We start from the raw sequence: 16,088 nt of genomic DNA on the forward strand, positions 1-16,088 counted from the left end.
AGAGACCCTGGAATGACAGACCAACCCGTACGAAGGTACCTCAATAAGACCTTACCTTTTCAAGCACGACCTTCGAACCTCGTCGGATCAATACCTGCTCAAGAACGACGTCCTAAATATCTTGGCGCTGTCTAATTTTGCGTAGGATGTCGATACGCAGCTAGGAAGACGCAGGATATCAGCTAAGGATACGGACTATAGGTCTAAGTTCCAGTAGGATCTCTGCACAAGGTCTGGAATAGAAAATAATTCTGGATTTAGATGATTGTCACAGGATTCATGAATCCTATAAATAAATGAAAATACTGATGACAAAATACCTTAAAACTACAATTAGTATAATTTACATAATGATTACGATTAACGTTTAAAAATTTAAATCATCATATTTATATATATATATATATATATATATATATATATATATATATATATATATATATATATATATATATATATATATATATATATATGAGAGAGAAAGAGAGAGAGAGAGAGAGAGAGAGAGAGAGAGAGAGCTGCGTATTGAGTAAGGAGTTTGGTTCATGTGCATAAATTAAGTGTATAGACAAATTCACCTCCAAATGACCACATATCAGAGTCCAGTAACCCTCAAGGTCAACCAGGGTCAGGAATAAAGAACCATCACATCACGGGAGGTCAATCAAGGTCAACAGAGAGAATCATTATAAAACCGTGCCATTGTTTTATGCCCATCGCGGAGATTAACGCCGCCCAAATTAGGCCCTGACGCCACACCACCACCACCCACTCTAATCGCATCCAGGTGGGCATACCCAACCCAAAACTGACCTGGTATGATTAAAGTTTGGAGGGAATATTACCGTCGGGCCGGACAAAGGGAGTAAAATGACTTGAGGTACGGTTTTATTATCTTCAAGGGATTAGGCGTTTATTGGGGAGCGGTTGGTCCTTTTAAATTTAAATCCCGCGGTTTCGAAAGCAGTTTATTTTTCAGTTTGAGTATATTCTCCTGTATGAACTTGTCAATTTAGTATAAAAAAAGCGGATTTTGTGATACAGGAGAGAGAGAGAGAGAGAGAGAGAGAGAGAGAGAGAGAGAGAGAGAGAGAGAGAGAGAGAGAGAGAGAGAGAAAGTAATACGACTGAACAGCACGTGTCTCCAAGCCTACCCACCACATCGGTCTACAGTTGCTGTGTAGTGTCGAACCCAGAATGGGTTAAAATCAATATCCCCTTATCTGAACGGTAAATAAAGATAGATCTGTCTCAAAAAAAGCATTTTCTGTTATGAAACAGAAACAGGTACAACACTATTCACGCCTGAGAGACCATATTTAATCACTATAATAAAGATTTCCGTTATAAATGGTTTGCACGGAAGTATACAAATACTGAAAAATTAAACTACAAAACAATGGTATAGGCCTGTATGTGGTATAAAACTCAATTATTTGCGTAAATTGTTAAATCAATTTTATACATTTGGTATAGGACTAGTTATTTGCGTAAATTGATAAATATACGGCTTAGGACTAATTATTTGCCTAAATTGTTACATTAAAATGTGTATACACGTGGTATAAAACTATAAATTATTTGCCTAGACTTAAATATTTAACTTTTTCATGAAGGCATTGTATATATTTAACACAATATGACGCCACATAAAATTGGTTTATCATATAATAAAACCACGAAAATACAATTATGTAACAAAATCTTACTAATCAACGACACTACGATGGAGGAAAATTACTGTAATTTCTGTATTTCTCAAGTTAAATCACCCAGTTTCTTGCATTGATAGTATAAATTCACTCCATACAAAAGAATAACTAAACAGAATGGCGCACCTTCTGACTAACGTATGTTAAGCAGGTGTCTAACGTATATATTTTTTATAGATAACTCGCAACGAACATGTGTACACAACATATGTGCAGTTATGTGGGTAAATTCACTATTGCGTTCTCGTTTTCGTTCTCTCTCTCTCTCTCTCTCTCTCTCTCTCTCTCTCTCTCTCTCTCTCTCTCTCTCTCTCTCTCTCGTGTACAGAACATGTGTGTAGTTATACAGGTAGATTCACCAATGCGATTTTTTAATCTATCTCTCATGCGTACACAACATATGTGCAGTTATGTGGGTAAATTTACCATTGTGCTCTCTCTTTCTCTCTAAAACACTCGCAAAACATGTACACGCGCGCGCACACACACACACACACATACAAGCTACATCGTATTGTACAACTGTATTTTTTCCAACTGACACACGTATATATAGGCCTAAGACAAAAGTAACACGTCTATATAAGTGAAAAGTAACAATTATGTCTTACCGTACTTATCAATCACTCGAAAAATCTCCCGCGTCACGAATAAAATCCCCAACTTAAGACTTCAAACCTACGACAAAGTTCTTAAGGGAACTAGTTGCTTACTCGCCGTCAGATTAAGAAATGGGTCTAATCCACACGGCTGGGAGGGAATCCTAGATACAATAGGACCCACAGCATTTTGGGAAAAGAACCAATGTCACAGTTTTTTTGTTTTTTCGAAAATTTCTGAATCTGAGATGTAGGTATCATGTAGGTCTATTGTTTTTAACAAAGAACAAAAAATGTGTGATATTTTGGCATTAAGTTATACATTTTCTACAAAACTACATATTTTCTAATATATAAACACAATATTTAATATTTTTTTCTATTAATAAAAACCTGCCGTCTTGATATTTACAAAAATTACATATCAACACAAAAATATTTAGAAATAATTAATTTATCCCTAAACACCTAAAGAGAGCTATAAATTCATTTTCAAATCCCAAAACTAAAATTTCGGACTGGCCTCGATATTTTGAATACAGTACACACACACACACACACACACACACACACACACACACACACACACAAAACTATTATTGTACAAGCTTTAATGACCACTAAACACACATTAATTTTTCCAATACTGTACAGTATATAGAATGGGCAGTATCAAAGAACATTATTACAAATTAGTACCATCTAAAGCTTCAGTGGTACAACCAAGTACATAATCACAAGTCAGAAGTGGCATGCAATCCATGTCCTTATTCCCCCACCACCCCAACACACAAACCCCCAAAAGATTGAATGAGACAACCTCAGGTTAAAGAGTTCAACTATTAGAAAAGAACTCCCTTGACTTGAGTCATACTAGCACTTCAAAGTGTAAATCCCTCCACTTTACAGAAACTGCAGTACCTTCCTTGTGACCAAGGAAGGCATGCTGGCAATATTCCTGATTTTGCTGAAGCTCTCCCAGATGGAAAAGACTGACAATTTACTTGGGATCACAAGAAGCTTATTGGCAATCTCCCAGACTTGGATGGTGAACCTTTCTCAGAGCACATTGAACAGACTCTGCCTTGGGGGCATGTTTGTACACTGATAATTTCTGACATAAACTTCTCCCACTGCGCATGGAAGAGGCACTTCTTTGGGACCATTTAAGACATTCTGGTAATTTCCCTAAAGGATATGAAACCTATCTTCTTTCAATGGCAAGGCTGCAGAAAAAGAAAGTGTTGCAAATAACATTGGAACCTCCCAAAAGGGTTTCAAGTTTCCTCCTAGTTATGTTGAGTCCTAGACTTGCAGGGATGGTTATATAGTGGAAAATGAAAACCAAAATAACCCTCCCACTGCTTAGAATCCTAGTAATACCTGTAGCTAAGATTCTCAAACGAGCAATTATGGTGCTCAGGTTGGTGGGAACTAGGATAAAAGTCAGGTACTGTGCAGATGTACCATGCAATGATGCATGGGGTAACCCAAGCATTGTCCTACTAAATAATGACTTACACCGTAGGTAAATCATATCCCTTAGCAGACCAACATGAAGAATATACAAAAAATATTTGCTAGAAGATAATGAGAGTTTGGTGAGGCACAAAAGGAGGTGACTTCTCTAATTAGCTTCCACAAAATACTATAAGTGTATACCACCAGGGAAGGTATTCAATTTAGCCAACATCACAAGGGTACATAATGTCTATGAACAGTAATATTCCTTACTCCAAATCACTCTACCATAGTTGTGTCATAGCAAATCAACCACAATGACAGCAGTGCAGTGTAGAAATTAGTGTGGATGACCTATGTACCCGAGTCAAGGATACTGGCATGCTCACAACTATATTAAAATCATAAGTGGAGTTTTCTGAGCAAGCCCACAGCTGTGTAGCTGAGAACTGGAGAACACATTAGTTATATAAAGTGGTGGTGGTGCTGTCAAGCTTTTTTCTAACACATTCCAAATGTCTGAAGACCAAATGGGATTCACAATTTGATCCACATTTATAACAAGTGTATAAGCTTGGGCAAAAGTATATTACATTACATGCAGTGCAATCTTCTAACATATCCATAGACAATGTAATATCTCAGGCTTAGAGAAAATGTTGTCTTGGAGGAAAGAATGGCATCATGAAGGCAGAAAATAATCTGTTCACATGGTTCCATGACTCCACACTCTAACTAAGAGTGGTTACTAGTTATGAAGAAACTTGACTCTGGATAAACTTGAGAATATTCACCTCCAAATTCTGTTAACACCTTCAGCACATTTCATTCGTCATCTACTTTATTCAGCATCTCACCATCCAGCTCTAACCAATCAACTTTCAAGAACATATCAGACAATTTGACACAAAAAAAAGAAGGAAAACTGTTGTAAAACATTCCATATGTACCACATACTCTGGGAAAGTATGACATTTTAATTCAAAAACAAACAAGACCATTCTCAGGTTAAAAATGGGATACAGTATAACTCCCAACTGAAAGCATTACAACTTTTTACTTTACAAATCTTAGTCGACTCTAACTGGTTGCAACATGAACCAGACACAGATAATTCTTTATATCTCAAATGATTTTAGCCCACAGTAGCCTATAGTTTTATGTCAAAAATATAGAAACAAAGTACTTACAGCATTAGGTATATGTAATTACATTACTTTTGTACAGGTATGCAGTTAAACTTACAATCATGTACTAAAGAAAACTGAAGTTTTTTAATAGCTTTTGAAATGCTTATGACATACCTGAAATGCTTGGTTAATTCACTGTATATTAAACAACAATGGGGAACCAGAACAAGATACCAGGATTGAGAAGGGAAAACAAATACTGTAGTATACAAGTTAAAATGGGATACATATAAACCTAACCTATGTAATGTGACTTCTCCAACTTCAAGAGAACATTTTAGTTAAAAAATTAATATCCCTGCTTGAGAAATCCTCTACAGTACCTACAAATCCAGAGAACTACAAATGACAATTCATCTTGTATATTTTAAGCCTCTAACCAGTCTGAGTGGCCTATGGGTGACAGGCCAATTACAAGGGGTACCTGGCTGTATTTTAGGTCAAGTTTGGTTATTCGAGGACTGAGCTTGTGAGGAAGAGCTATTCCATCACTTTTGATTAAAGTCTCAGACTGTCAGGGAAAGAATGCACACTAACTTTATTAAGAATGCCATAAACATCAGTAAAATATACACTTTCCTGTTAGCCTAATCACTCTGCACACTTTGTCAATGCCATAAACAAGTAAAAATGCACCAAAGTTTCTTTGGCGCAATCGAGTTTTCTGTAAAGCGTATAATGCTGTATGAGCCACGGCCATGGCTAACTTTAACCTTAGATGAAATAAAAACTATTGAGGCTAGAAGGCTGCAATTTGGTATGTTTGACGATTGGGGGGTGGATGATCAACATAACAATTTGCAGCCCTCTAGCCTCAGTAGTTTTTAAGATCTGAGGGTGGACAGAAAAGTGCAGATTGACAGACAAAGCCCCCTCAATAGTTTTTTGTACAGAAAACTAAAAATACACTCAGAAAATGAGTGGTTTGGAGCAGGATGTCAAGGATTGAGAAAAGTCCTAGTGTCCATGCCTGTGACGAACTATTCATTTTACGTTGGCCTAAGACAAAGTCAAAAGATACCTTTGATCACTCACCCACTTCTTGTGGCAATGTGCTACACTAATCCAGCATTTGAGTGACCAAATCAGGTCTACTCAACCAGAGCTGCTAAGAGATAAGAAACCTTTGATACTGATGGCGACAAACAAGAACTTCAACCTCAGGACTTCAAGGGAATGAGGTAAGGCAATATGGTTCCTCATCAGGTAGGGGGGCAGGGTGAGGTTTCTACAGAGATGACGGAAACCCCACCTCGTTCAGTACCACGTACTAGCTTATGTAAAGTTAGGATCAAAGCCTCTTTGTTTTAAGGAAATAAGTAAACATACAAAAATTCATTTAAAACACCTTGGGAACCATGTCTCAAAACATTACCAGGAAATGGAGCCTATGTAGGCTATATAGCCTCTTTATACAATAATTTACCAGTAAATAGCCTACTAGGCCTATAGCTTTGGAAGTATTATAAAATAAGTTGCCAATAAACAATATGATATTGTAACCTACATTTTCGAAAAGAGCTCTTCATTCTCATTAATTTGAACCCAATAAACACTAAATAAAAAAATAAAAATCAAATTACAAATTGTAAAGTAACAGTGGGGTCCTACACCCCCTCCATAGATAATACAGCAGAACTGTAACCAGTAAACCCAAGGTTACTTTAGGTGGGTATTTTTATCTTCTTTTAGTGCCCTATTATATCTGCCATTTTTGCATGAAAAACCCAAATTAGTTTTCATGCAAAAATTGCTGGCTGGAGTCGTCCTGTCAACTTATAAAATTTTACTGCTTAGGTTAGCAAATAATTACACTGTACAGTACTGTATATAATTACACAGATCAGTTAGCATAACCCTCTCCTGTAATAAACAAATCTACACCAATTGCCTAATAAAATGTTTTTGTGTACTGCCAAGGCCTAAGACCATTCAGGAATTGGAGAGTGAAGTGGAATAGGCTGTTATTCTTTAAAGGAAGAATGAATTGAGATTTACGCCAAGCTCTGGGATGAATTGAAGCTAAAATATCCTTTAAAATTGATACAACCTGCCGGCGAACTTCCATTCACAATTGATTAGTAATAAACTCAACAAATGTCTATATTTTTCTTATATAAGCATTAAAATTATAATTAACTCCAAGTTACAAAATTATAAGCAGACTCACCGGTAATAAGCACTTAACACAGACAAACTGACAATAAAACCGAGATATTATCCTTTTAGGTTGACGTCACGTGTTGATTTTCAAGGATTAGTAACGTCAACAGTGAGCGAATGTTAACCATTTTATAACCGCTTTTTAAACACAATAAAAATATACATGTTTAATGGAATTCAACCGTTATTTAAAATGTATAATGAGACGCGACACGGTCACTAAAGTAAGTTTACGTCATATTAACATGACATCAATCTCATAAAAATTATATTTATTAGGTCACGTGGGTCATCTGTGCCAAACTCTGATAATGTGAAATGTAAACACAATCAGAACATGTGTTCAATTAAATGCGCCTGTTATTCAAAATACCAACAATGGAATGTTATGATCACTCTACTCAATCGTGTTAAAATGACATTAATCTGGCCAAAATTATATTTATTAGGTTATGTGGTTCATCAGTGCCAAATTCAGATAATAACTATGTAATGTGTAAACACAATCAGAACATATGTTCAATTGAACGCCCCTGTTATTCAAAATGCCAACAATGGAATGTTATGATCACTCGGCTTAATCGTGTTAAAATGACATTAATCTGGCCAAAATTATATTTGTTAGGTTACGTGGTTCATCAGTGACAAGATAATAACAATGAAACAACAAACTATGTTTAATTGAACGCAAATTCAAAATCAGAAACATATGTTTAATTGAAAATGACACCCAAAATTATATTTATTAGTTATTCAAAAAATGATAAACAATGAAACACAATCAGAACATATGTTTATCACCCGGATTCAATATGTAAACAGTGATACTAACAAGTCTTGTAAAACTTATATTTAAAACTTATATTTATTAGGTCACGTAGGTCATAAGTAAATTCAGATAATAGCAATGGGATGTGACCTTTATTTTTTATAAAGAGGTCAAGCCATCCAACTTCCTGGGGAATTTAAACTGCGGTTTGAAAGTTTTGTAAAGATTTTGGCAACATGGTCGACTCCATCAGAGACTGAACTGTGAGTATTAATGTCGTTTCTACAAAATTACTTTTCATAGAGTATATATCTTTGGATTAATATCATTGTTTATATGCCTACGTGATGTAATTCAAACTAGAATTTTAAGCATCAGGTCTCTGGATATAAATCCCAGCGAGAACAGCAGAGAGTTTTCTCATAAATTCACAATGGATATTTAATAAAGTATACCGTAGATGTACATGTATACATTTATGAATACATAAAGATTTGAAAATACACCAACGCACGCTTATAATTATGTTCGTCATCTTGTCAGTTCTGTTACATTCATTTGCAGAAATGAGGAAATAAAAGTAAAATCAAATTAAAACGTTCTCTCAGCTGCCGAAATTGAGCAAAAAATGGACGAAGAAATGTTGTTGACACAGTTTTACAGCTCACGGTATCCAAAGAATGTAAGCAAACGGAGTCAGACTTTTTTTTTCTCTCGCTCTCTCTTCTTAGTCATTTTTGCTTCTTGCCTGTTCTGTAGAATGGAAGGAAGAATAGAAGGTGGGTGTTTTAGATAGAACTTTCCACCTCTCTCTCTCTCTCTCTCTCTCTCTCTCTCTCTCTCTCTCTCTCTCTCTCTCTCTCTCTCTCTCTCTCTCTCTCTCTCTGATCAGCCCAAGTTAAACGAACTGTCCAGCGGGCAGGAGACCATGGTACCATTAGGGCAGACTTAGTACTCTTCAACAAGACTGGACGATTTACAAATTCATGCTTCGGAAAGGTTAATGCTGTTACCATTCAGATCGGTTGCTAATCTATCCACCCATATATAAGGCTTTAATTAAGGTTAGCAAGTTACTAGCCCAGTCTAAGATTAGAATAGAGGAAGATCAATGTCTCGCTCTCTCTCTCTCTCTCTGGGAGAGGTTATTCTTAATACATACGCACACACATACATACATACATACATACATACATACATACATACATACATACACACACACACACACACACACACACACACACACACACACACACACTTCGCCCCCATCTTGACATGGAGGGATAACACATGACATCGATTGTACAGTAAGAGAATCTGCAGCCTGGGCGTAACAGGATAGAAGCTTGAATTGGAAATTATATATATATATATATATATATATATATATATATATATATATATATATATATATATATTTTTTCAAAATTTATACCATAAAGAATTAATAAATCATATAATCATTTATTAATTTATTATGGTATAAATTTTGAAATATCCACTTTTCACGGATGAACGCAACAAACAGTCATAATGATGATAATAATAATAATAATATTAGCAGTATGTTTCCCATCACAGACCCTCCATGATAATAATAATAATAATAATAATAATAATAATAATAATAATATTTTTATTAATAATATACAACATTTTTCCCACCACAACACTGTATTTATCAGCAAAGCATCCTTTTAAACCGTCTCTTGTCCGCGCTGTGCTAAGGAGAAAAGGGTAACAAAACAAAGGAGTGGAGGGTCTGGTAGATGGGGTTGGGGGTGGGAGGTCCCTGCTCCGGAGGAGGGGAACATATATATATATATTGCCAATTCCCCTCTCCCTCTCTGTCTCTTCCCCATCTTCCCCTCTTCCCTGGGGGATGGATTCTCTCTCTCTCTCTCTCTCTCTCTCTCTCTCTCTCTCTCTCTCTCTCTAAGAAATACCGGTGATCCCTGAGAGGGGCAGATGCTGTTGCTCAAATGTTTTGCTGAAAGGGACGAATTGACTCATGATATGAGTCTAGTTACAAGGTGAATGTTTGGAATGACTCGCTCGCTTTTATTTTATTTATTCTTAAATATTATGTATTTTACATATTTTCCTTTGGAAGGGCTGACCTTAGAGAGATAAATGAGACTATGGTCACTGATAAATTCATTCGTATAAATGGGGAGTCGAATACGAACCGACCGAGCATCAAACTTCCACAACATTAGGCCTATGCAGTATATATATATATATATATATATATATATATATATATATATATATATATATATATATATATATATATATATATGTATGTATAAACGAGTCAATAACCCTTTTCTTTTTTTATTTTAAAGCGATCGCTTAAGGGCAAAATGCGCGCATGTGGTCGAGTGTTTGCAATGGGAATTTTCATTATTCGTTTCGCCTGACAACGACTTGACAAGTGGGGAAAACTGTTGAGTAAATACAAGGGGGAGAACGAATCAGAATTCAAGATGTCCTACATATTAATATTTACAAATTTACTAACGTGCGGAGAGAGAGAGAGAGAGAGAGAGAGAGAGAGAGAGAGAGAGAGAGAGAGAGAGAGAGAGAGAGAGAGAGAGAGCTGAGCAAGTGCTGAGGTAGCCATTTGTTCCGATAAATCTCTGCTTGCCAACTTGTTTGTGTTCGGGGAGTTTTCTTTCGTTGTTTTTTAAACAACCATCGTGACTGACGGAAGGCTGATAATGAACGACGGTATAACGAAAGGGTTCGTGCGTATTTGCGCCTTATCTCTGTACAACAAATGGTTCTGAGTCATTGGGAAATATTGCGGCGTTTAATAATGGAGGCGACGGAAGTGGTTTTCTTGGAGATAAGCTAGTTTTAGGCTAGTTTACCTCATCAGATCTACATCATTTTAGGAGATTTCTGGCGTTGTTGTTATGGATTTTGGCGTGCGCCTAGGGATTACCTTAAATTTCCCAATATATAGTTCTATATATACAACGTTTTTATGGAGAAAATAACCATTATTTTAAATAGTTTTCTTGGAGATAAGCTAGTTTTAGGCTAGTTTACCTCATCAAATCTCCATCATTTTAGGAGATTTCTGTTGCTGTTGTTATGGATTTTGGCGTGCGCCTAGGGATTACCTTAAATTTACCAAGATATAGTACTATAAATACAACGTTTTTATGGAGAAAATAACCATTATTTTAGATAGTTTTGTTGGAGATAAGCTAGTTTTAGGCTAGTTTACCTCATCAAATCTCCATCATTTTAGGAGATTTCTGTTGCTGTTGTTATGGATTTTGGCGTGGTCCTAGGGATTACCTTAAATTTACCAAGATATAGTACTATAAATATAACGTTTTTATGGAGAAAATAACCATTATTTTAGATAGTTTTGTTGGAGATAAGCTAGTTCAGGCTCGTATACCTCATCAAATCTCCGTCATTTTAGGAGATTTCTGCCATTGTTTGGATTCTGGCATGCGCCTAGGGATTACCTTAAATTTACCAAGATATAGAACTACGAATACAACGTTTTTATGGAGAAAATAACCGTCATTTTAAATTATTTTGGATGTACTTCCAACAGCGTGAAAGCAAAAACCGGCTCACAGCGAACGGTCCCTATTCACGGCCGAATGTTTTGACTTCGAAAGCACGATCGAAGATCGTTTAATTCCCGAAGGTTATTCGCAGCCGGACGGTAACCTTGACTCAGTTCGGCGCCGAGGGGCACGCACTACGATCTTGCAGGTTCTTTTAAGGCCATCTGCAGTTGCAGAATCTATCGCCTCCCGGAGTCATTTGCATTTTCACATTTTCACGAAGATAAGAGAGGCTGCTCTTCCGACTCACCTCTCCCCCCTCCCCTCACCCCACCTTCCATTATTCTATCTCAAAGATCTCCCTTGCTCATTCTCTCGCCCTCCCTTTAACAACCTGCCACCCTTCTCAAATGCCGTTTCTTTCCCTCTCCCTCCCCCCCCTCCCCTTATTTTTTCCCTCTGATTCATCGCCCTTCCCCTTTCCATTGAGTTACCCTCCCCCTTCGTTCGCCATCCCACTAACCCATTCCTCCTCTTTCCCCCATTCTTCCCTCACCCTCCTCCTCCTCCTCCTCCTCCTCCAGCGCGCGGGCTTTCCGTCCCTATTCCTCCGCCATCACATCCCCCTCTAACCCACCCCCTCCCCTTCTCTTCCTCCCTCCCCCTCGTTCGCAGGGAGTTGGAACTACTTTCATTACACATGACTCGTTCGATTCTTCTTCCCTCCCTTCCCCTCGGATATTTTTTACCAGTTTCCCCTCTCTCTCTCTCCCTCTCTCTTTCGTTTCATAATCCTCTCGTGTTATGCTCCTCCTTTCTCGCTCCGTGTCTCCTTTTGCGTTGTCGATTGTTCTGTCTCTCTCTTTTATTTTCTCTTATTTTCCTCTCATTTCGCCTCTTAACGGCGTTTTCATTATCGCCCGTTCGTATCTTATTTCCATTATTAGTGCAAGACCCCCCCTCTCTTCACGTTCTCTCTTTAATTTCCTTGCGTTTTAGACTCAAATCGATTTGTTCGGCTACACTTTGCAAATTGTGCACGTTTACACAATTCACACGCACACATACACACTCACACACACACACACAACACGTGCATGGATGTCCAATTTTAAACCTAATGATGATTTATTTCAACCTCACTCATGGAGAAAATTAATGAGGCCCCATTCCGGATTACTTTCTGAGGTTATGGATTATAAACAGGATGCCCCATCGATGCGTAGGTAACGTTTGCGGACTTTCTTAGCAACAGCTCTCTCTCTCTCTCTCTCTCTCTCTCTCTCTCTCTCTCTCTCTCTCTCAACCGGACGACATCCTTTGTTTTTATATGGGAAAGGGAGCGTTATTGTTGACATAGGTCTCATGGCAAGGGCTCTCTCTCTCTCTCTCTCTCTCTCTCTCTCTCTCTCTCTCTCTCTCTCTCTCTCTCTCAGTTTTCCATCTTCCCAGATCTCTGACTCTTTGACGGGAATTTAAAAGTTCTAAATAGATGGCTGGAGATATTTGACTTGCGAAAATCGATATAGCGCCAACAGAGAGAGAGAGAGAGAGAGAGAGAGAGAGAGAGAGAGAGAGAGAGAGAGAGAGAGAGAGGTGTGTGCTTAGACCAACAATGCATTAAACGAACCCCTGAACCAATAACGTATGTATATGAGGGTTAGATCTTGGGGGGGCGAGGGAGGGACTTGACGTCTTTTCGGTGGTAGGGTGTCTCATACAAGTTCAAGGAGTCTTCGTTTGATAATGATGATGATGGTACTGTTACTGCCTATCACTATCATTAGTACCATAAGTACTGTTTACTTCATGCATCAGTGCCACCACTGTACCAGTAGTACTGTTAGTACTAACAGTACTAGTGGAGTACTAATAGTACTGTTAGTACTAACAGTAGTAGTGGTACAGTAGTGGTATTGATGCATGAAGTAAACAGTACTTGTGGTACTAATGACAGGTAGTAATAATGATGATAATATGTAATCATAAACCACTGATGATAGTACTATTACTAATAGTATTATAGTAATACGGTTGTGGCATTGTTGCATGAAGTAAACAGTACCGTACTTATGGTACTAATGATAGGTAAAATTAATGATAAAATAATGATTAGAGTAGACATAAAGTTACGTAGAAAAATAAATATCTCTACAAATATTCGCAATAAAGACTGCTATGTATATTCCCTCAGTCGGTTAAGCTGGGTCATAAAAACGTATTTTTTTAGAGGCATTCGTACGAATGAGGAATTTGAACCACATACATCAGATGTGTGTGTGGAATTCATATCGTGTTCCAAATTCCCTTGGCCATGCCAGGAATGTAATTCACGCGCAGCTGTTGCGAAGAGATATATATACCTTATTTAGTATAAATGTAAATTTTTATGAGTCACTCGTGTTGTGATAGCCTTACGCGTATGTAGTAAGTGCGATTTTTTTTTATCGTTACTTAGAAATAAAAAGAATAAGTCGTTTATCGAGGAGGGAGTGACTACAGAAGCATTAGTCACTGTCATATTTATCCCCAATAGGAAACTGAACTAGTGTATAGTTAATTGAAACAAATTTGTTTATAAATGAATCAAGAGACTATGCAAAATGGCTACGTTTGAAATTTAACCGGTGTGGCATGCACTGTTTTGATTCAGTATCCGTTTTCTTGGTTTGAGAGAGAGAGAGAGAGAGAGAGAGAGAGAGAGAGAGAGTGCTGATTAGTCATGTCAGCATTAAAGAACAAATAAAAACGTTTTCTTATTTGTTGTCGAAAGACCTTGACGAATTGCAAATGTAAACAACAGATTTGAAAGATAATGTCTAGATCGCGTTGGCGTTTCGTCTTATTAATAATACATAGAGAACCTCAATTCAAATCATTGATCCCCATGTCTTTATAGGGATGCTGTGACTGCGTTAACAAATACTAGCGCAACATTAGTATAATATTACAGCACAATCTCTACTTACTCATACTATATTCTCCTAAATGTTTACTTCATGAAAAGACATTGCAATGAGAGGCAGTAATGACAATAACTTGGGTGCTGAAAGTTACATCAAATACCTGGTTTGAATGCATTTTAAAAGTAAAATTAAAGGAGAAATAAACAGGCTTGAGGAATGTTTATTTTTCCTCAATAATTATCCAAATAAGGCACTCTAAGGCTGTAGTTTTTAGAGCCTAGGAAGAATTATATATTAGACCTATCAGCATTACCAAATGTATCATCAGTATATACAATCCAGTGGCTATTGAAGGAATTCATTCACTGCTCATATTGAATGTATGAGTAGTGAGTTGTTGCTGATTACAGTTGGTCTTTCCCAATGACGTCACAGAAATGTATAATTGTTTTGAAGTGATAAGTATGGCAAAACCCTAGTACAACCATATTTGTCCATCCAAGATCAGCTCAAATGATGCAGTTTCATGGTTGTAAGCCCCTCTATACAACAAATCACATCATTCCACATAACTAGTTTTTTTTGTACGGGTATTCTGTTTTGCACTGGCTTTTAAGTTAATGGCATTTTGGGATCTTGTCATAGTAATGTTCCCATGTGAGAAAGAATCATAGTGCCTGTTGACTAACAAGGACTTCAAACTGTCTTGTCACAGCCATTTCAGTTAAGACCATGCTAAAAGCCAGAGCTTCACCACAACCACATTTGTATTTGTGTGAAGACCTAACTTTGCAATTACATGAGATGTAAGATCACTTTTCTTCAGTTTTGTTCAACCTTTGAAATAAAAATTCTCCATTTCAGCAAGACCTGCATGCCTCAAATCCCTCCCTCCAACAAGTCAAGACACTGAACTCCCAGAGGGCTGAAAATAAGTGAAAACTAGAGCAAGACAAATTCTTAAGTTGAGCAGCTAGGTGAGAAGATTCCAAAGACAAAAAATAAGTGAAATGTTGGAATCAGTGCAGCCTGGCTGAAAGGTGATTGCACAAACAAAATCAGTGCTTAATGTTATGTACAAGGCACACTGAAGGAAATAGTCCTCACCAAGACTTGCTGACCCTCATAGAAAGGGTGCCGAGGACAAGGTTCCTTGCATAGCTAACTATAGATGGTGCTATTTAAGCAAATTGAAAATTTCATTTTCCCCCTTTACGTCTCATACTTTCCTTTTGGTCTCTTCTGTTTTGGCTTAATTTTTTCACCCATCATGAAATCACATTCTCATTGGGACAAAGGCAACTTGTACTTGAATCTATCTAAAGGTACTTGAATCTATTCAGTATATAGTGCCTCGGTTAAAAAGGCACGATTGGTTTGTTTTAGAAGGCTTATCATGGCCTCCAAAACATTACAAGTCCTTCAGCTGGCAGTCAGATTACTCTGAATGCATGAAGTGACAGCAGCCCGATACTCCTACAAGAATATTCACAGGACACTACAAAAGGTAAAACGTCTTTCCTAGATAGTGACCCCCCCGCAAAGTTCAGCGGTCTTTATCTAGGATTAATACTTCTTTGGGGTCATTATCTTTATATTTTACAATCTCTTGTTTATGTTTTTACAGTCATCCCCAACGGGCTTGTATAAACACGCCGCAAAGGTGGATACATACTAGGTCATAACCCTGGGGTCACTATTTAGGAAAGATCCGGTGAAATTTCATTGACAGAGGCTTAAAAAATATATGTA

General features: G+C 37.3%; 1 protein-coding gene across 2 annotated transcripts in view; it reads right to left on the minus strand.

Moving 5' to 3' along the window:
- LOC136852930 (uncharacterized) overlaps positions 1-7,233 on the minus strand; it is a 43,150-nt gene extending 35,917 nt beyond the window's left edge. The window contains exons 1-2 of one of the 2 annotated variants that reach the window (XM_067127909.1): positions 7,133-7,233; positions 56-233 (exon numbers count right to left, since the gene is read on the minus strand). The gene's annotated coding sequence lies outside the window, so the exon portion shown is untranslated. The remainder of the gene's footprint in view (positions 1-55; positions 234-7,132) is intronic. The other variant, XM_067127913.1, reaches the window with a different exon arrangement.
- Positions 7,234-16,088: the final 8,855 nt, after the last annotated feature.

The sequence above is a fragment of the Macrobrachium rosenbergii genome, chromosome 26 (assembly GCF_040412425.1).
Source record: "Macrobrachium rosenbergii isolate ZJJX-2024 chromosome 26, ASM4041242v1, whole genome shotgun sequence".
NCBI classification, from domain to species: domain Eukaryota; kingdom Metazoa; phylum Arthropoda; class Malacostraca; order Decapoda; family Palaemonidae; genus Macrobrachium; species Macrobrachium rosenbergii.